Consider the following 7,621-nt stretch of genomic DNA (forward strand, 5'->3'; position numbering starts at 1 on the left):
GTCTTCTCTGCCTCGTTGTCAGAGGAAGCAGAGGAGACCTGCAGGACCAGGTAAGGGGGAGCCCAACAAGCCACCCGAGAGGAAGTGGACCTGAAGCCACCTGAGGTCACATCCCGAGCTGACACTGGATCTGGTTTCATGGAATCTTGCTTGAAAAGCAGACACTACTACCTCCATCTGAGACTATGAGTGAGTAGTCAGAAAATTCACTTCAGGGTTACAGGACCCCACCCACAGGCTGAGCAAGGGGTGTGAGAAATGTGTTCTCTGGGGAGGGAGAAGCGGGGGCACTCGTCCTTCTTTCCCTCCATTTAAGAAGTAAAATTGTGTATCAAGATGTGTTTTCCTCAATCCAGACCAGAGATGTGGCTAAAGAGCCACCAGGATGATTGGCAGAGCCTTCTGTAGCCAAAGGTATCAGAACTGGATCAGGAAAGTCCCCCAAAGTGTGTGTGTTGACAGCATGGTCCCCAGTGGGGCAAGGTGCACAGCTGCTTTCAGTCAGTGACTGCTTCATGAGGCCTCTGACCTCATCGCTGGACAGGTCCATTGGTAGCTGGATGGAGGACTGGAGGCAGGGCCTAGCTGGGAGAAGTGAGTCACGGAGTGGATGTGGCCACACAAGGGTTATCTTGCCCATGACCCTTTCCTGTCTGGCTCCCTGGCCACCTTGAGCTGAGTGTCTTTCCACTGTGATGTGTCTGCTTGGGAATCAGCTGGCCATGGACCGACCCTCTGAAGCCATGAGCCAACATAGCACTTTTCCTCCTTTAAGGTCACGTCAGGTATTTTGGTCACCGTGTGGCAAAGCTGACTCACACAGGAGTTGCCTATACAGTGTTCCGACTTCAAGACCAAAATGTCTGCTGAGAGCTTGCAAATGGAAACCTTCGAAGGGTCAAGAATGACCAACGGCTGGCACTCGAGTTTCAAGGTCATTCACCAAGTCACAGGGCAATTGTCCTGAGCTGAACAGCTGGGCTGGAGGTGACAGCACTGTGGGGTCACCATGCCTTCTTGGAGAGAACAGACAGGTGATCACAGCTGGCTGTGAGCTCTGCGGGGAGCCCCTGGACATGGGGTTGTAGAGCCAGGCAGGGCTGTGTGCTGTGAGATGGAAGCCTGCAGACCAGAAGGCGTTCAGCCAAGGGACCCAGAAATAATTAGAAGAAGAGTGAGATTACCTTTCATGAACAGATACAAAGGCCAACTGTATGTATTTACCCTAAATGACAACAGAAGGGGACCCGAGAGATAATTGGAGGATTGTGAAGATCAAAGGGCTGGAGGATTTGCTCTCTCTGGCACAAGGGTTTAGGATTGCAAAAGCAGAACAAATGTATGATGCTAAAATGCAGTTTGCCTGGGGCAGAAAAGTGGTTTATTTTATTTTATTTTATTTTTTTAGGAAAATCATTTGACTCAGAAGAACTTGAATTTGGGGGAGGGCTAAAAATCTACTCTTAAAAACTGCCAAAATGATTTTGGAAGATAGGAACCATATACAAGCAGTGGGGACCAGCCCAGAAGACCTGCTCCAACACAGTTTGTCCCCATTACTGTGACAATGTGACATAAAAGTGCCCCGTGGTGTTCATGAATCCTAGGTGGGTTCTCTAAGCGGAACCTGAGGGTCAGAAACAGAAGCCCCCAGCTTCTTGCAGCCTCAGGATACAGGGCATCTCTGTGGAAGAAATCTTGGCACAAGTTAGAAACAGAAAGCAAGCACATTACTGAACGTAGAACCCAGGGATGTCGAAGGAGGAGAGAGATGAGGGCTCAGATTGGTGGGTAGGAAAAGGAGACAGATGTAGTTTTTTGCAGCAAAATTCTACCAATTTAAATCCAGAGTTGATCTCAAGGAAAAAAGAAAGCCATTAATAATTTGTTCAAATATGTTTCCACTGACTTCCTGCAGGCTTTCATGACTTTGGGGATTCAGTGGTGGGCAAGGGAGACCAAGCACCCTACGAAATAAACTGGACCCTAGCGTCTGGAGGTTGCCAGGGCTTAAATGAGGTTGGGAGGAGGGCAGCATGGGTGAAGGCCATGACCCCTGGGAGAGCAGAGCCCAGGGCAGGAACTCGAGGACCTCAGCATGGCTCCAAAGCCTGAAGGTGCAAGACCCAGGAACCAGAGTCATCTAAAACCAGGACGAGGTCTCTGCGAATCAGTCCGAGGCTTCTGCATAGGACCCTGATTCAGCAAAGGAACCCTAAGAAGTCGTAGAAAGAAAATTGATGGTAAGGTGGGTGCTGTAGAAAGATCCTCCTGCTTGTGAGCTCGGGAATGGATGGGAGGGGTGAAGTGAGAGGCAGGGGCTGGCTTCGGGGTTTACTTCACATCCAGAGAAGAGATGATGCAGCCAGAACCAAGAGAGTTGGGGTTGACGGTGGTGGGTTGGGAGATGGAAGAGACTTGAAAAGGTGGAATCCACAGTCCTTGTCACGTGGGTGGGTTGATGTAGGGGAAGGGATCCGTAAAGGAGTCTAGGATTCTTGACTGGGCTTGCTACGTGTGTGGTGCCATTGGTCCAAGGACACTGGCCCTGGATAGGACTTGGGCAGTCACTGAAGGCTCTGTGTGATAGCTTCGTCATGTCTCAAGGCAGCCCTCACAGACGTGAAAGCCGAGGCTTGTGGTCTGAGGAGAAGCTGACCTGGCGCCGCAGCCCTGGAGCCGTAGCCCTGGAGCCGTGGTATAGGATGGAGTGCAGTCTGGGGAGAGATGGGCCTCCAACCACAGAAGTTATCATGGTGTCTTTCAAAGGCCTATGCAAGCCTTCAGGAACATGGACATCCAGTGGCTAGTGAAGAAACACAGCCCTGGGAGCCCCTGAGAAGCACATTGGGGCCAGGAAGAAGCTAAGAGCAAGGCCATGAGGGGGACCCACAGCAGGACCCAGGAGCATTCGAGGAGGAGGGAGGGAGGGAGGGGTCAGGGTTTTGCTGATGCAAGAGGTGAACTAGACGAAGGGAGCTGGTTGAACTGCACAAAGAATTCAGGGAGACTTAGAGAAAGCAGCGAGGGAGTGCTGTCTCAGAGACTAAGCAGCATTCGCTGGGAAAGGAGAATCGTGCTAAGCACGCAGGGCGCAAGGTGCAGAGTCAGACCCACGGGCATCGGGAAACGCAGGCAGAGCAAGCAGCGATTCCACACTGCAGATCCAAAGGGCTCGTGGTGATGGGATTCTAGAGGACAAGGGACACATGGAGACTTGGAGCAGGAGCCTGTGCTAGGAAGCTCCATCTCCCAAGGGCAGGGACCCTTAGAGCTGGCTGGGAAGGCGAGAGGCATCATCCCGCCCTGTGTAGAGCACTATCTTCAGAAACTGCCCTGGACACCTCAGAGCTATTAGCAGAGGAGATACACTTGGGAAAGGGGATCAGTGGACTTTAGATATCAATGAGGGGGATGTGTGGTTGGGGTTATCTGGAGCTGGAAACCCCAGGTGGCACATTAGGCTTCTGGGTGGAAGAGTTTGCTTTCCCAGAAAGGCAGAGGGGCACCGTTTCAGAGGCAGGCAGGGGATAATTCAGGTAGGGGAACCAATTTCTGAAAATTGCATCAACTCACCCTGGGTCCCTAGGAGCTTCTTCCTTCTTTACATCGTACTCTCTTTATTCATCGATCATGCTGAGGGTTGAACAGCATCCTGGTAAAACAGTTGGCTGACCCTTCTACTTCCTGAGCTTTAGCTTGCTGGATGTTATACACCCAAAGGAAGAGTAAACGTCAGTGGAGGGGCAGAGGGGCTTTGTGTCTGCATTTCTATAATGTGGGTGCCTGCTGACATGGACGCCACGTTTCACCTTCTATTCCTCCCTATGTACTGAGTCCTTCATGAGTGACAGATGGCCTGGGACAGCCTCAAGTTTTGAGTGATAATATCCCTAATTTACAAATAAGGAAAATGAGTTTTATCATGTGAAAAGACAGACCTCAATCTTAGTCTCATAGAAGTGGATACTTCTGAGAATTTTTTTTGACACATTTGCTGCCCCCCCACCCCCGCACTCCAAGTGCTGTGAATGATGGGCAGGAAGGTCTCAGATGTCCAAGTCCGAACCCACAGCACCCAGTGGTGTTGACGCAGTGGATCCCATACTCAGACCACACTGCTGAGAGACCACCAGGCTTTGGATGTTTTACTGACCACAAGGTTCGAGTAAAGACCATCACATTTGCATAACCCCACACCTTCCACTTCTGTGTTGTACCCATTTTTCAATTTTAATCCTCTCTTCCTGAGAAGAAGGTGATGATCATCCTAGTGTTTGTGAACGTATAAACTAGGAATCTTGACATTAAATGATCCACCTCAGTTTATAGGAATTGAATCTCAAACTTCTGATCCTTCATCTCGAACAGGGAGCCCATAGATCATGTAGCTGCCCGGCGGAAGGCTCCCCGCCTTTCTTGGGATAATTGAAATCATTTCAATTCATTTCCTTCTTGGCTGGACAGAAACATGTTTTTCAATAGTGAGCAAATCTTGAGGGAATCCATTGACCTGAGCAGTCATAGAATGCGTGAAGTTAATGGACAAAAAATGATATTCATCTTCAGTTTATAATAGCGTTTTCCTTGGCAGCACCTAAACATGGGGGTGGCGAGGGCCACTATGGAAGCCACAGCCTCACCACCGGCAGACGCCTGACCTTTGTTGTATCTAACAATTATTGGATCTATGGTGAAATAAAATAAAAACCAACACAAGTTTTGACACTAAGATAATAAATTATAAATTATGGAAGTCTACGCCACGGAGGATCTTGTAAACAACAGGCTGGTCTCTTAGCAACAGACCAGGAAGAGTAGGTTGTGGATGGGAAGGGAGCAGACAGAATTGTTTTGCAGCGATTACCAGCGAGGACCAGGAACCACACTGAAGCACCCGCCTGGGGCCCCTTCCCTGTCCAGCCCTTCTTCCTCCTGTGGCCAGCTGGGGACCAAAACAACAATAGCAAAAATTTTCCTGGCATTCAAATGCCCCTTTCTCATCCATCAAGGTGATCCGGCTCCAAGAAGAGAAAAAACGAGAAGGATACAAGGAGTCAAGGATGAACCCAGGATGCCCAGAGCACCCGAGGGGCAATTAAACCTGGGCAAAACAGGAAGAATGCACGCTCATTTGACACCAGCTGAAATTATCACTCTAAAGGCGGGGGAGGGGACTCCTTTCTTCCCCGCCCCCACCTCCCTTTGGCTTTTAAAATCTCACTTAGGGTGGTTGTCATGAAGGAATGTAGACAAGACTTTGACAATGTGCCAAAATGGTTTATTTTTAAATGTTCCTGAAAGCACCAGAATATTAAGTTGGAGCAAATGTTGCTTGGAAGAGCGTAGGGGTTGTGGTCACGCAGACAACCAAGGAAGGGCGATGGGCTTGAAGGTTTGTAGACTTTAATTAACAGAGGCAGGCCGCTTGCGGACCAGTCACCTGGAAGCGGTTTGGAAAGTACGTGTGTGAGCGTGCATTGGCGAGAGTGAGCACTTCTCCATGACAGGGCCTTTTCCAGGTTGGGGTGGGGAGGGAGGTTTTCTTTAATTAATTAGATGTTTACCTCTGGCACCTTCCCTGGGTGGTTTAGATGATCACCTGCCATGTGTTTGGATGAGAGTCCATACAGAATCTTGGAGTGGAATTTTCCTAGAAAAAGCAGAGGATCTTACCAGCAAATCGTCTCTCTCTTTGTGACTGAAGCAGCCAGTTGTGCATTGTCTAAATCATGAGCAAGAGAGCTGCTGTGCCAACTTAGGACAGGAGGAAAGAATCGTACAGGGACTCTTGTGACCTGCACCTCCCTGCACCCTACCGACTTCATGCATTTTATTGTTTCCTAATAAAGGTGACCAGCTATATGATGACTACTCATGATTTATTTGGCATGTCGTTTCAAACTTTTCACATGTATAAATTTGTCATTTGAAAAGAAAGAGAACATTCTCTGCCATTCCCCAGGGTCTCATTTTTGGGGGCTCTTCTGATATCTGGAACTGAGGCTCTGTGACTTCCGCAGTGATTAGCTCCCATCCAGAGGTTTTAGAATACATTTGTGCTCAGAGCAGTCTACTGGGATGCAATTCTATCTGGGGTAATGGCCTGGTCCCATGGGACCTAGGCTCTGGATTTGTAAGACGCCTGTCAAGGCCCCCTGGGTAGGAGCCCCTCCACAAACACATGCAGAGTGCGCCCAGCTGCACTGCAGTGACAGCATCATCACCCCATTTCACAGACTGGGCCACATAGGCCCAGCTATGGCAGCTGCTTTCCCTAAGTCTAATGCCAGAGCCAAATCCCATCCTGGGAGGGAAGTATTTCAAAATTCATGCTTTCTCCACACTCTTGCCCTGCCCTGCAGAAGGTCATAGTTAGATCTTTCCCTCTAACAATCATTACAGTTCTAATAATAATCATAATCCCTTCCCCCCTTTCTCTTCCCCCTCCTCCTCCTCTTCCTCTTCCTCTTCCTCCTTCCTCCTCTTCTTCCTCTTCTTTCTTTCCTCCTTCTTCTTCTGAAATAAATGCATCACAAGTATTATGGAAAATCAGTAACACCCAGGGTTTGAGGTTGAAGGCAACGTTGTCTTCCTAAGAGTCTTAGAAGATCATCTGAGAGCTGAATTTTCACTTGGCAAAAGAGCCTTTTTGCATGGAAAGAATGCAATCCTTTTTCCCTGTTTAATTTTTTTTTTTATTGTTGTTGTTTTTGTTGGCACATGTTGAGGAAATAAAAATAACCCTGCCTTAGATCTGTTTCAGTTTCACTTCTCTTGTCCACCCATCACGGAGAGTGCCCAGCTCTGAATTGCCCTGCTTTCTCTCTCCTTGCAAACCACCGAGGTGTCCTTTTCCAGAGCCCCATGTCCCTGACTCAGGCTGGAATCTGGAGTTCTAACTTGGTTGTAAGCAATTCTAGTAAGTTCTGAGCGCAGCAAAATGAATTCTCTCTTTTTCTGTTGGATCAGAATCCCTCATTTCCTCAGGATCCCCAGTGACATGTGTGCACAGTAAGGTTGCTAGATCCGGCACAACGGACGAGCCATGAAGGGAGGTTCAGACTTACAGCGGAGACGCCTAGAGCTGAGCAGAAACTCACCCAGAGACGGCTGATGTGAAGTGGAGAAGTTTCTCCTCTGAAGAGGCCTCATGTTAACTGCAAGCCAGCAAACACCCTGGGGACAGTTTCCTCCTAGTACCTGGAGGGCCGTCACCCACCAGGCCACTGGCCTCACCACCTGCACTTGGAAAGCAGTGGGGAGGGGCAGCAGAGGGGGAGCCGGAGCTGCTGCGGCTCAGGTTTCCTCTGGGTGGCAGGATCTGGGGCCTCACCCCACAATGCACTGCGCCCTGGCAGCCGTTCAGCAGAAGACTAAACAGTTGGCCCCATTTCAACAAGGCTGCCAAGATTTGGCAACCAGAGAGTTGCAGGGAGGCAGCAGGCTGCTAAACCCTTTCACATTTTTAATTAGATCCACACACCCATGTCTTTGAGCTGTCATAAATATACAGATGACATAGAGAGTATTATTCAGGGTTAATGAAAAAAAAAAGGAAGCAAACTCTACCAGGGTGTATCTTATCTTAGGAAAATAATTTACCTAGCACTCGTTTGGG

The 7,621-nt window shown here is 49.1% G+C and overlaps 1 long non-coding RNA gene across 2 annotated transcripts; it reads right to left on the reverse strand.

Annotated features, from left to right (window-relative positions):
• Window positions 1–5,259: 5,259 nt before the first annotated feature.
• On the reverse strand, window positions 5,260–7,323 carry LOC124080056 (uncharacterized). 2 transcript variants are annotated; one of them, XR_006847567.2, is made up of 2 exons: window positions 7,104–7,323; window positions 5,260–5,653 (listed from the first exon to the last, which is right to left on the reverse strand). It is a non-coding gene; the product is annotated as an uncharacterized LOC124080056 (long non-coding RNA). The 2 variants fall into 2 exon arrangements; XR_006847568.2 differs by having other exon boundaries at window positions 5,260–6,519.
• Window positions 7,324–7,621: the final 298 nt, after the last annotated feature.

This window comes from Marmota monax, unplaced genomic scaffold (assembly GCF_021218885.2).
Source record: "Marmota monax isolate L192 unplaced genomic scaffold, Marmota_monax_Labrador192_F-V1.1 WCK01_AAM20220418_F8-fsc00639, whole genome shotgun sequence".
In the NCBI taxonomy this organism is placed as follows: domain Eukaryota; kingdom Metazoa; phylum Chordata; class Mammalia; order Rodentia; family Sciuridae; genus Marmota; species Marmota monax.